The 13,413-nt window shown below is 45.6% G+C and overlaps 1 long non-coding RNA gene across 2 annotated transcripts in view; it reads left to right on the top strand.

The window, feature by feature from the left end:
- The window catches only part of LOC148683367 (uncharacterized), a 101,213-nt gene that overhangs the window by 45,926 nt on the left and 41,874 nt on the right, over positions 1-13,413 (top strand). The window lies entirely within an intron of this gene.

The raw sequence follows: 13,413 nt of genomic DNA, 5'->3' as shown, positions 1-13,413 counted from the left end.
GGCAACGCATGCGCTTACGTTGGGTTTCTATTCCTGCTCAGTTTGCAGTCCAAAAGTTCATGGAGATGCAAGAGTGTGGATTTGGGCAAGCTTCAGGCTCTACCGTGCTCTAAGGGTAGCCAGCCACATCACTAAGCAACCACAGATGGGGCAGCCTGTAGGGGGCAGCACTTGCCACTGGTGATCCCAGTAACAGGATTGCCAAACCCTCAGGGCTGTCCTGAAGCTTCCAGGTTTGCCTGGCCCCGCCCAGGTGGCAGGAAGAGGGCTTGAATGTCCAGGTGGCTCAGAGCACCACACACACACACACACACACACACACACACACACACACACACACACACGAGAGAATGCAGCTTGTAAGCTTCAGCCTGGCAGGAGACAGATGCAAATTACTCTTGGGGTGGGGTGACTGCCAAGGAGCCAAATTGCCCTAGGTGCGTCACGTGCCAAAAATGAATGCTGCATCTAAATTCTGTCCCAAGGAAACTCAAATTCTGCGCTCAAAATATCTTTAAGCTAAATGAGCAAATGTGCATTTGTCATTCTAATTATTGTGATATTCCGGGCAATATCTGGTGGCAGAGGACAAGGAGTTTATAGCTTATGCCAACAGAACTTGTTGGAAATTCCTCCCAATGCAGACTTGTCTGCCTTTAATGCCTCTAGGCTAGGTGGAGGTGTGTTGGTTGGTATAGGCACTAGCCAATAGGTGCACACTGCGGCTGGCTTTCCCTAATAGGTCGAAAGCTTGCACGATTGTTTCCCCACTCAGCAGTTACTTCAGGACATTAAAATATGCACGTGTGGTTTCAAAGTAGTGAAGGAAGACATCTTCACACTACTTCTGCCGTACTTACTGTGTTTCACATCCTATATTATATATATTGTTATGAGCATGTAGGTGCATAGGTGCCAAGTTCCGGATTGAAAAATCCGGGATCAGCAGCGCCGCGGCATCAGAAGTTGCTTCCACGCATGTCCAGAAGTGCGTAGAAGTGACTTCCGATGCCAGCGTGGCACCAGAAGAACCTGGCTGCCGGCAGGAGCTCCGTAATCCGGGGGAATACGGGGTATTTTGCCATTCGGGACACCTGTGGGAAACGGTAAGAAAATACGGGGTTTCCCGGGGAAAACGGGGTACTTGGCAGCTATGTGTAGGTACCTTGACGCCCCTAAACTCCTGGTTGCCAAATCATTCCCTAAAATTCCTGGGTCTACTGGGTGTTGGAGTTTAATCAGTGTTTGGAGTATTAAAATGGCCTTCCACAAGGTGCATTTAGCAAAGTGTTAAAATACAGGCCAAACCAGCTTCCTGTTCAGGAAATTGCCTGGGAGAAGAACCATTATGGAGAACAAAAGGAAGGTAATGGGCGATTAATGAAGCAACTACTCTGTGCCGGATGGCAGAGGTGTGTGAGCCCTTCTTCTAACATAGAGCTAGTTAGCATAGTTGAGTTTAGGATTGCAGCAGAAGGATTGCAGATTGCTAGAAGAAAAATAGTTGAGTTTAGGATTGCAGCAGAAGGATTGCAGATTGCTAGAAGAAAAATAGCCGCAGGCTGAAAGCATCAGCAAGCTGGAGGGAAGAGTGGCAGTCTGTTAAACACAGCAAGCTAGAGAAGAGGGACAGAGCGCAATGGCTGATTTTTACTGGCATCTATGACTGTGGCTATGGGAGAAACAAGAACCTCTTGGAGTGTAGTGTTGTGAGCCCATTCCATCGTGGGCTCAGGTTGTATATATGTGTAAATAAACCATATATCATACGGACACCACCGTCTCTGCTGTGCCTCATTTCCAAAGGAAACACGAACCCTGGGTAAGTGCCTGGCCCCCCCTGGAATCTCACACCACTCAGAGAGTAGGGTGTCATGCAACAAGATCTTCAAACCATTTTGTGGGTTATGCATTTGTTCCTGGGAACAATTCAAGGCACAAGGTTTGATCTTTAAGAAGATAAGAAAAGCCCTCAGGCCAATGGACCAACCTAGTCCAGCCTCCTGTTCTCACAGTAGCTAACCAGATGCCCGTGGGAAACTTGCAAGCAGGGCCTGCACACAACAGAACTCTTCCTTCCTACGGTTTCCAACAACTGGCATTACTGCTTCTGAATGTGAAGGCAAAGCACAGCCACCACAGCTAGTAGTCATTGACAGGTTTTACCTCCACGAACTTGTCTTACCCTCTTCTAAAGCCATCCAAGTTGGTGACCATCACTGCCTCCTGTGGAAGCGAGCGCCATAGTTTAATTGTGTGCTGCTTCCTTTTATCTGCCTTACTACATCTTCCAACTCACCATGACCATCTCCCTTGTTCTCTCATAATGGCAATGGCGCTCACCTGAGATGTGCTGGAACAGAGTTCCAGTGAGTTCTGGCTGAAAAAAAGCCCCTGGCCAATCCATAGATTTGTATAATGGCATTATATCAGCAGTATTACTTTCAATTCCTTTCCTAATGATCCCTAGCATGGAATTTGCCTTTTTCACAGTTGCTGCACAGTAGGTTGACATCTTCATCAAGCTATCTACTTACTATATCCCAAGGTATCATTTCTGGTCAGTCATCCAGACACTGAGGTCCAGCGCTGAGGGCCTTCTGGCAGTTTCCTCACTGCGAGAAATGAGGTTACAGGGAACCAGGCAGAGGGCCTTCTCGGTGGTGGCGCCTGCCCTGTGGAACGCCCTCCCAGCAGATGTCAAGGAAATAAATAACTACCTGACTTTTAGAAGACATCTGAAGGCAACCCTGTTTAGGGAAGTTTTTAATGTTTGATGTTTTATTGTGTTTTTAATATTTTGTTGGGAGCTGCTCAGAGTGGTTGGGGAAACCCAGCCAGATGGGTAGGGTAGTAGTAATAGTAGTACCGTAGTAGTAGTAGTAGTAGTAGTAGTAATAACAACATCCCATAAGCATGTATGAAATTGAGTTGTTTTGTCCCAACATACGTCACTTTACACTTGTTTACATTGAATTTAATTTTACTGCCCAGTCTGGAGAGGTCCTTTGGAACTCTTCACAGTCTCTCTCTTTTTTTAAAGGACCCTGAACAATTTAGCATTGCCCGCTTCACTGATCACCCAAGGGCCAGCCCACCCAGGAGGCAAGGTGAGGTGACTGCCTCAGGTGGCACGATTGACGGAGGCAGCAGATCCAGGCTCCAAGGAATGCATCATTGCTGCAGCGCCTGCTGGAGGCCGGATTTGCTACCTCCTCAACAGCGCCCCCTTACCACCTCTACAGTGGCTTCTTGGAAAATAGAAGGCGCTACTAGTCTCCTTCCACCATTGTTCCTGGTGTAGATGTTCACCCCTTCTTCCTTGGAGTGGGGCACACACCATGTTGTGGTTGGTCAAAATGTCTTGGACCAGTGTTGGCTCACCCCTAACTCTGGATTGTTTATCAGCAGGTTAAAAAGCACATTCCAAGGCAGCCCTGTTTAGGGAAGCTTTTCATGTTTGATGGATTTCTGTATTTTAATATTTTGTTGGAAGCCGCCCAGAGTGGCTGGGGGAACCCGGCCAGATGGGCGGGGTATAAATAATAAATTGTTGTTGTTGTTGTTGTTGCGGGGTATAAATAATAAATTGTTGTTGTTGTTGTTGTTTGTAAGAGATGTATTGTGCTTCTTTTGTTTTGTTTTCGTTTTTGTTTTGTTTTGTTTCTTTTCTTTTTTCAAGCTTTTGTTGTGTGTGTAAGTGTTGGTTTTAAACCAATAATAAGAATAAGAATAAGCACAGGTCCCAATAGCAATCCTTGGGATGAAATGTTCTTTTTAAAAAAATCCGAGTACACTATGCCAGTCTTTAAAACTTCTCCCCAGCGACTTCAGGCAGTATGATCTTCAGCCTTAAGATCCATGATATAAACGTTGACCTATTTGGCTGTGAGATTTTCATCTGTCAGGAACAGGCCCAGTTATATAATAGTTCCAGAACCTTATGGTCCACTTATTTTCTTCGTTTTCCTTCTTTCAGAAGCATGTGGTTTAAAGAATATATATATATATATATATATTTCACTGGGCCCTACAAGAGTTAATTTTCATTGTTGTTGGGACATGGTTTTAGATAATCTGTTCAGTTTTAAATGGCAGGGTTTTACGATGTTTTAACCAGTTTTTAATGTCCATCCTGTAAATAGCTTTTGGGGCTTTCTGCTGAAAATTAATATAGAAATATTATAAATCATTATGAACAATTATCCCCGCATTGAAGCCGGAATAGGCCATTTCTGTCACTGGTCGCAGCAAGGAAGAGGAATGAGAAATGGGATTCCTACAACCTAGTCACCAGCCAGCCGCCATTCTGGCAGGCTGCAACACAGTGGGAAACAGGAGAACAGGCCAGAATTTCCAGTGCATTTTCCTAATCATTATGCTTATTGCAAAAACCTGGGGACAGGTGTGTAAAGCAGGTTTTTCCCCCAAAAGCGCTGGTATGAAGGAGACATATTCCCTCCTTCATAGCACAGAAGAGTAGAAGCCTCTGCTAAGATGCTCTCTCTCTCCCTCCCTTTTTCTCTAAGTGCATGAGTGTTGCGTTTAAATTATTTTAATCTACTGCACTGCCCCAGATATTCTGGGACATTAAAAAGAAACACATCAAAATATTTTATATTATCCATTCCAGTAGGTCTTCATGACAAGAATTCTGTAACTAAGAAACTGCCTGAGATTGATTCCACTCCCCCTGCTCCTTCCCAGTTCATTTTCCTTTTGCGTTACGTCTTTTAGATTATAAACCATTGATACGTGTAAGCTGTTGTTGGGAGCTATCTTTTTCTTTTGGCTGAGGAGCTCCAGAGTGCACAGACCAGTGGGAGCTACCTGATTTCATGGCTCTGGCTCATTGTCTGAATGTGTACAGATTGTACAGGCTCCCACTCCTACACACAGCTTCTCCTCTCTGAAAAATGGCCACTCTTCCTATGCAATCCCCACATCCTGATCCCATACGCTCCAACATTTTCCAGATGCAAATAGGGACAGTCTGTTCTACATGAAGAAACTACTCCCGTGTTTGATCTCCCACAAATATAGATGCCATATATATATATATATATATATATATATATATATATATATATATATATATATCTGTCACCTTGAGCCAATTAGAACCTGTTATAAGAATTTTGAGGTCACACATATATAATAAATGTTCATAAATGTACCATGCAAACAGTACAGGAAGACAGGCCTGAAACCCATTTTGACTCTCCCAAACTGACCAGAATTAAAGTGATATCCATCTTGTTGTAGGAGTTTCCCCCACCCCACTGAATCACACACACACACATTTCCACATGACTAGACTGCAAGAAGATCAAACCTATCCATTCTTAAGGAAATCAGCCCTGAGTGCTCACTGGAAGGACAGATTGTGAAGCTGAGGCTCCAATACTTTGGCCACCTCATGAGAAGAGAAGACTCCCTGGAAAAGGCCCTGATGTTGGGAAAGATGGAGGGCACTAGGAGAAGGGGATGACAGAGGACGAGATGGTTGGACAGTGTTCTCGAAGTTACCAACATGAGTTTGACCAAACTGCGGGAGGCAGTGCAAGACAGGAGTGCCTGGCGTGCTCTGGTCCATGGGGTCACGAAGAGTCGGACACGACTAAACGACTAAACAACAACAACAAGCAACTTGGGAGCCATAATCCTGTCAGTCAGAGGCTCTGCCAACTGGACATTTCCCCATCAATGGCACCAGACTGCTAGCCATCTCATTCACAATGGAAGACTCCTTCAAACAAAAGACAGTGATCAACTCTTACGAAAATATTAATTTTTCTTTGTGTTTAGGAATTCACACCTGGGAGGGGTGAGAGGAGGACTAGGAGGTGTCAAAGGTGCTCAGATTTCTACCTTGAACCCTCCTTTTTTGTGAAGTATTGATTACATAGCTGTGATGTAGGAATGATGTATTTTGGGGGCGTTTCTTGGTGATGGGAAAACTGATAAAGGTGGAGGTTCTCTTTTGTTCTGGGTTCCTTCCTTGCTCTCCTGCGTGAGGGGAAGGACCCTGTTGCAACAGCAAAAATAAAGGCTTTACTTCTCAAACTTCTCTGGTTGGCCTCTGTTATATATTCTCCGACCGATGGAGAACCCAATAAGGCTCCTGTGTACCCCATAAGGGAATAAGGCCAGATTTTTGCTTTTAACAAACCTCTCCGCCTAACCTACCTCACAGGATTGTTGTAAAGAAAAAATATGTGAGGGAAGGGATTGTGTACAGCACCTTCAGCAGATAAATGGAATGAAATAAAACTGTGGCTATAAGCTGCCTTGAGTCACTGTTAGGGAAAAAGATGGGATAAAACAAGCAAAACAAACAAACAAACTGTGAGAATGATCAGAACATACCAGAGAGTACTGTAAATCCTGTTGAATTCAGTGGGACTTAGTTCTGAGTAAAAATGCTTAGGGTTGCTGTGTACGGCTGCACAGTCTTTACCCAGTTACCTGGGAGTAAGCTCCATTGAAGACCGTGTGACTTACTTCTGAGTAGGCAGTGCTAGACTCCATTCACATGTAAAAACGTCCCACGTTTCCTTAAAAATGGCTGGCTGAGGAAGCATTACAATTAAAGAATTTTAAATTGGATTGGTTACATTTCCCTTCAAAATTATAGGAAGGGCTTTGTATGCTAGCTTTGCCGTATCCTTCATTTGGTGCAGGTATTATATTTTCAGTCTAAAACAGGACTGTGTTTTTGCACCTACACACACACACACACACTACTTTTTATTGTTCTCCGAGACATACTAGAGGGGAAGGAAAAGGAAAAACGGGACATTCTGGGATCCAGTCAGGAACAGGGATGGCTTCTGTAATTCTGGGACTGTCCCTAGAAAATTGGGACACTTGGAGGGGATGTGATCCCAAGGGGGAACCTTGCTACGTGTGGCTGCTAAGGGGCACTTTAGAGGTGTCCCGTCTGGGTCTGTACAAAAGTTCCCCACTGGATTGCACCCATTACTCAACATTTCAAAGCCACTGCATTTCACACACACACACACACATCTTCTGTTTTAGTCTACTACTACCAAGTCTGCAACAGCAGCACCAGCTAACTCTTTCCCTCTTTTATTTTTGCTCTCCCTCCCTGGCTCTCTTTTCCTCCTCTCCCTTTCTTTTAATTAAAACCGGATTTTGCTCCTGGCCTGCCCAGGAATGAGGCATGGAAAACATTACGCCTACTTATTATTGTTTCAAAACCTTCCCAAACTGCAGGTTATTAGGAGGAATAATCTCTCGCTCAACCACAGTATGCAGACCTGGGGAAGGCGCGCAGCCTGCCTTCCCAGCAACTGAAGGGGTGGGAAGCGACCCTTTGCAGGGCCGTCGGGGTTGCCAAGTCAGGTGACCAAGTGGCGGGCGGGGAGTGGGGGGGCGAGCATTCAACTGCAATCAATGCAGGCACATTAGAGTGTCTTAGGATTCCAAAGGAAGCCGCGCTTGCTGCAAAAAATTAAAAATAAAATCCAGAAGTTGTAGGTCTTAAAGGGCCCAATCGCCTCTGTGGCAGGGGGCCATTGAGAAAATCCCAAACTAAGGCTGCTCTCTCGTGAACCCAACTTTCTTGCTATTGCTAGAGCTGTTGGCATTTGTTAAGACTATGATACGGCACTGAACTCCCAAAAGCTGAGGGCAGCTGAGGGGTAAATTGCTCCAGTGGGATTGGGCTGCAGGTGGTTGAGACTTAGTCTGAAAAGCTATGGCGGGGGAGCTTGCTGTGACGTCAGCGACTGAAGGGATACTTCTGCCACCAGAAGCAAAAGCAGAGAATCTTGGATTCCGTCTCCTTCCGTTTTTCTAAAGAAGAAGAAGAAGAGTTTGGATTTGATATCCCGCTTTATCACTACCCGAAGGAGTCTCAAAGCAGCTAACATTCTCCTTTCCCTTCCTCCCCCACAACAAACACTCTGTGAGGTGAGTGGGGCTGAGAGACTTCAGAGAAGTGTGACTAGCCCCAAGGTCACCCAGCAGCTGCATGTGGAAGAGCGGGGAAGCGAACCCGATTCCCCAGATTACAAGTCTACCGCTCTTAACCACTACACCAGGCTGGCTCTAAATGCTCATTCCCTTAGGTGTTCCAAACCAGGGTCCTCACATTTTGCCAGAACTTATTTAGCCGACCCAAATTTGTGGTTGCCACCAACCTTGCCCCTCCCCTATGTCTCTCCGGGCTAGGAGTTATTCAGAAGCAGCAACTCCCCGGGGCCGGCCCACCCATGAGGTAAGGTGAGGCAGCCACCTCAGATGGCAGGGTCAACAGGGTCAACAGATTCCTATGGGGATTTTTGTTCCCCGCTTGGTCCTGACATACATCTTCACTCACCCGTTCTTCCCTGGCAGGGAGAGGGGCATCATTTTGTGGTTCGCCTCAGGTGTTGGCAAGCATTGGGTGACTCCTCTGAACCTCTGGAATTCAGTATGGCTGTGGGGATCAACAATCTCCCAACCCTTTCCCTCAGAATAGGATGAGGTATCGGAGAGGCTCATACTAGCAGTTGCATGGGGCTCCAAGACCAGCACCAGGTTAGAAATAAACCCTGCCTGCGTTCACCTCATTGTCATAAATGTGCTCCTGATGAGGTTGAAAGAGAGCAGGCCGGCCGGCCTTACCATTAAGCACAAGCTGCCTCAGGTGGCTGAGGTTGGGGGTCAAGGAATGTCAGCAAGGGCTTGGAGAATAGAGCTGCGTGTGCCAAACACAGTTTCCCTTTGGCCCTTAAGCTAGCCTGCTGCCCTCACTGTCCTATTGTCAGGGTTGAAGTAAGATTCAGCTGTTTGCTTTCTGAACATGGAATTGGGAAAGGGAAGGTGCCATCTTGTCCTTTACCTCAGGAACCAAAATGGGCCAGCCCTGAACAATCGGTTCACTACTGCCAAGCCAGTGGTGAGCAGGGATGATGGAGAAACTTGATTCAGTTTGCATTCAGACGGATCAAATTTGCACGTTCCAAAACGCCATGAGAACCGAATCATAGCTATCCTCCAAAATTCACACCCAAATTTGGCGAGGCAGTTCTTCCGAACATACGCCGTGGACAATAAGGCATTATATTAGAAGAAAGTGACCATAAATGAATATATTGACAAAAATAGCATACAAAGATACATTATGTAGGGGGGGGGGAATTGCTTGCAAAAACCTGTACGTTAGTCAAAACGGAACACAAGCAAGTGATTAATTGAAGAAATTCACCCTAAAATGCTGCCTGGATTTCACGAGGAGAAAGGAGAATCCACAAATTGCTGCAGAAATCTAGAGAAGTGAATTTAAGTTTGGAAAAGCCAGAAACAGAGGGAATTGAAACAGACAGGTCCTTCCATGCATAGTGGTGTGTGTTTGCGTTAAGGGCCCTGCTCAAAATCTTAACTGGCTCAACAGTAAAACCCCATGTGTCGATTGAAGGGTCCTTTACCGGGGTAAGAATTTCCACAGACTTTTGCAGCTGTAAAATGTGCATAGATTTTTGAGTGCTTGACTGACGCTGCCTGGAATTGTGAGGTAGATGAGGATCAGGCTAGAGACAGAGGCCTTTGCACAGCACAACACAGCCCAGGAGTTGCCACACAGGATTCTACACAACATTGCAGAGTATGCTGGGGGCGCAACTCTTGGGTGGCACATAGCAGTGTGCTGTTGAGACTGCATTGTCCCATTGACTGCCTATTTGCATATGAAGGCATGCTAAGCAAACACAACTCCCCCCCCCTCAGCTGGATCTCTGCGGACCCGATGCCTGGGCGCAACACCGCCCACCAGAAAAGGTAAGCGGACCTACAAGCAGATCTTTGTCACTCCTAACGCACTAACACAACATCACACATCCTCGATCTTCCATAGTTGGAGAATACTGTTCCTCAAGCTGGTCTCCTCAAGCAGGAGTGCAGTGTGACTTGAAACATTAGCATTGTGAGCTAAGACAAACGAAATTATGCACGGAGGAAAGCTGAATTCCACAATGTGTCTAAATTATGTACATTTGTATAAATTTTGGCGCTGTTTTGCTTAATGCAGCCAGCAATGGAAATCTTATTTATCGAGCCCTCTGTCTTCCAAGGTCAGAAAGTATTGCCAAGTATTTTCAAGAACATTGTTGCTTCCCTAAGGACTAGAATCTTGCATTTTTTGTATGAAAAATGAGACTCCCAAGAAGCCAAACTCTCTGCCTACTGCCACTAGCTGCAGTGTTTTTGTGCTCCCGTGGATTCTGTGCTGCAGAGTTCTTAGCATAGGCAATAATTCAGGCATGAATTGGAGCTTGGCACAGCCACTACGTTTTCCCACGGAAAATGAAAATACAGCTATGGCTGGCTGCATGCAACAAAATGATGCAAATGAAATGTGGCCCCGTGGCTTCAGCATAACCAGGTCACCACTAAACCAGCTGCCCTGCTCTTGTCTCATGTTCACTAGGCGCACAACCATGACCACTGCCTGCTTATCTTTGGAAGGAACACCCCCAAGTAAGCTGCTCAAGGAACCAAAAAAAGAGAAAAGGACTTTGACACATTTGAGGAAATACGCAGCCCATTTCTGGAAGACTTTGACGAGCTTCCTTCTCTTAAAGTACTTTCTACACTGCTTGAGCCTAATGTAAGATTTTGCCGGCTAATCCCTACCTCATGACTCACTTTTTTTTCTTTCTAGAAGCAAAAAAACTGCACATTGCACAGAGTTGAATTGAATTTATTACGGACCCAGACCAGACTCACATACCGTACTAAACAAATCAAAACCACAATAAAATTACGCTTAAATTAACAATCAATATAACGATAAACAAGACAGCGATGGCAGCAGTTAAAATATCAGAGTTATGGGTAGCTTTCCCCCAACTCTTTGTAAAGCAAAAAGTAGCCACTAAAAAGGCTGGGTTCACAGGCATGGATGAAAGGCAAGTGAGGATGATCATGTCATTTGTCTGCTCAAAATCATACACAAAACTACAAGAGGCTCCCCCCCCCCACACACACACACTTTGCAGGTCTTTACACTTTTCTTTTGCCAGGAGAAATGTAACTCGGGGAGCAATTCTGGGCAGGGAAAACGCTCCCAGTCAACAGGGAAAGGATTAAGAACCTTATTCTACCTAATTTTCCTTTGTTCCTTTTTGCATGGATGTTTTTTTCCTTTTCCCTTTTTTTCTTGAAAGAAAATGTCAAAAGGAAAGTTACACAGAATTCCATATGTAATTTTGACGACGTTACCTGTTTTCGGATTGCCTAGTCTTCTCCTTCCTGGGCCTTGCTCTTTTGTAGGCAGCAACCCCAGGGGAAGAGAAAAGATCACTATCAACATGGTACAAACCTGCCCAGACATTATCACCATTTTCTGAGAAAAGCTGCTGCATTTGCCAAGCATTCACTGTGCGGCAAAAAAACGTGGAAAGGTGCGTTCAGTACCAGCACCCTGATTGTTTGGGTAGTCTTCGTGCCCACCTTCAACCGGCGCCAATCTGTTCCAGTTTAAAACATATTTATTCACCCAGGCCTTTGGATAAATTATGGTTGGAAAGCGGCCCAGCCCTGGTTGCCCTGGCTGGTTTTTGCTGCTGCTGTTTTAAGGTTACATTCATGTTATAAATGCTATGGTTCTGTTATGCTTTTAATGTCTTCTGATCATTATATTGTACGTTGCTCTGGGATAGAATCCAGTGACGAGTGGGCAAGAAGTACCTCAAATAAATAATAATTTGAAGGACATTTAGAGTTTATGTGCACTCTGGCCCCATTGGTGATCATCTCAGATATTAACATTGCTAGGTGCTGTTTGTTTTGGGTATTATTATTGACTTTTAAAATACATTTGTCAGGTCTTGTTGCTGGTCTTGTTCTGTATTCATATTTGCTTGCTGAGATCAATGAAAAATATTAAGGGAACAAGATGCCAGAACCAGGGTTATTTGCCTATTTTATTGTACTGCACAGAACTATTTGCAAATACAGTGGTACCTTGGTTCTCAAATGCCTTGGCACTCAAATTCCTTGGTTCTCAAATGTCAAAATCTCAGAAGTAAGCGTTCCGGTTTTCGAACATTTTTCGGAAGCCGAATGTCTGATGCAGCTGTCAACTGTTGTTTCTGGGGCGCCTGCACCAATCAGAAGCTGCACCTTGGTTTTTGAACATTTCGGAAGCCAAACAGACTTCCGGAATGGATTAAGTTTGGCGCTTTTGTTTTTGCTATTTTTGCGCTTTTGCCCTTTTGTTTTTGAGGCTTTTTCAGTTAATTTGTCTTTGTGACTGTGTGCAACCCAGTTCAGCTACTGATTGATTGATTGATTGATTGATTGATTGTGTGACTGCGGAAATGGATAAAAGCCCCCCATTCAAACAATGACTATATAGTACAGTACCTAGACGGGGGTGGCGCTGTGGTCTAAACCACTGAGCCTAGGGCTTGCCAATCAGAAGGTCAGCGGTTCGAATCCCCGCGACGGAGGGAGCTCCCGTTGTTTGGTCCCAGCTCCTGTCGACCTAGCAGTTCAAAAGCAAGTTAAGGTGCAAAGTAGATAAATAGGTACCGCTCCGGTGGGAAGGTAAACAGTGTTTCTGTGTGCTCCTCTGGTTCGCCAGAAGCAGCTTTGCCATGCTGGCCACATGACCCAGAAGCTGTCTGCGGACAAACGCAGGCTCCCTCGGCCTATAGAGCGAGATGAGCGCTGCAACCCCAGAGTCGTCCACGACTGGACCTAACGGTCAGGGGCCCCTTTACCTTTATACAGTACATTGATGAGTGCTTTCATTTTATGGATCAACGGTCTCGTTAGATAGTAAAATTCATGTTAAATTGCTGTTTTAGGGGGTTGTTTTTAAAAGTCTGGAACGGATCAATCCATTTTGCATTCCTTTCTACAGGAAAGCGTGCCTTGGTTTTGGAACGCTTTGGTTTTGGAACGGACTTCTGGAACGGATTAAGTTTGAGAACCAAGGGACTGTTGTATATGCATACATACAGTATCATTTGGGGATCCCAAAAAGGGGCTTTGCTTCTCTTGTTTACTTTTCGGTGCCGCTGCTCCTCTCTTTAGGATAAAGGTAAAGGTAAAGCGGCCCCTGGCCATCAGGTCCAGTCGTGTCCGACTCTGGGGTTGCGGCGCTCATCTCGCTCTATAGGCCGAGGGAGCCGGCGTTTGTCCGCAGACAGCTTCTGGGTCATGTGGCCAGCATGACAAAGCTGCTTCTGGCGAACCAGAGCAGCACACAGAAACACCGTTTACCTTCCCTCTTGAGCGGTCCCTATTTATCTACTTGCACTTTGACATGCTTTCGAACTGCTAGGTGGGCAGGAGCTGGGACCAAGCAACGGGAGCTCACCCCGTTGCAGGGATTCGAACCGCCGACCTTCTGATCGGCAAGCCCTAGGCTCTGTGGTTTAGCCCACAGCGCCACCT

The sequence above is a fragment of the Zootoca vivipara genome, chromosome 15 (assembly GCF_965207765.1).
Source record: "Zootoca vivipara chromosome 15, rZooViv2.hap1.1, whole genome shotgun sequence".
NCBI classification, from domain to species: Eukaryota; Metazoa; Chordata; class Lepidosauria; order Squamata; family Lacertidae; genus Zootoca; species Zootoca vivipara.
This window is presented reverse-complemented; position numbering and strand designations above follow the sequence as displayed.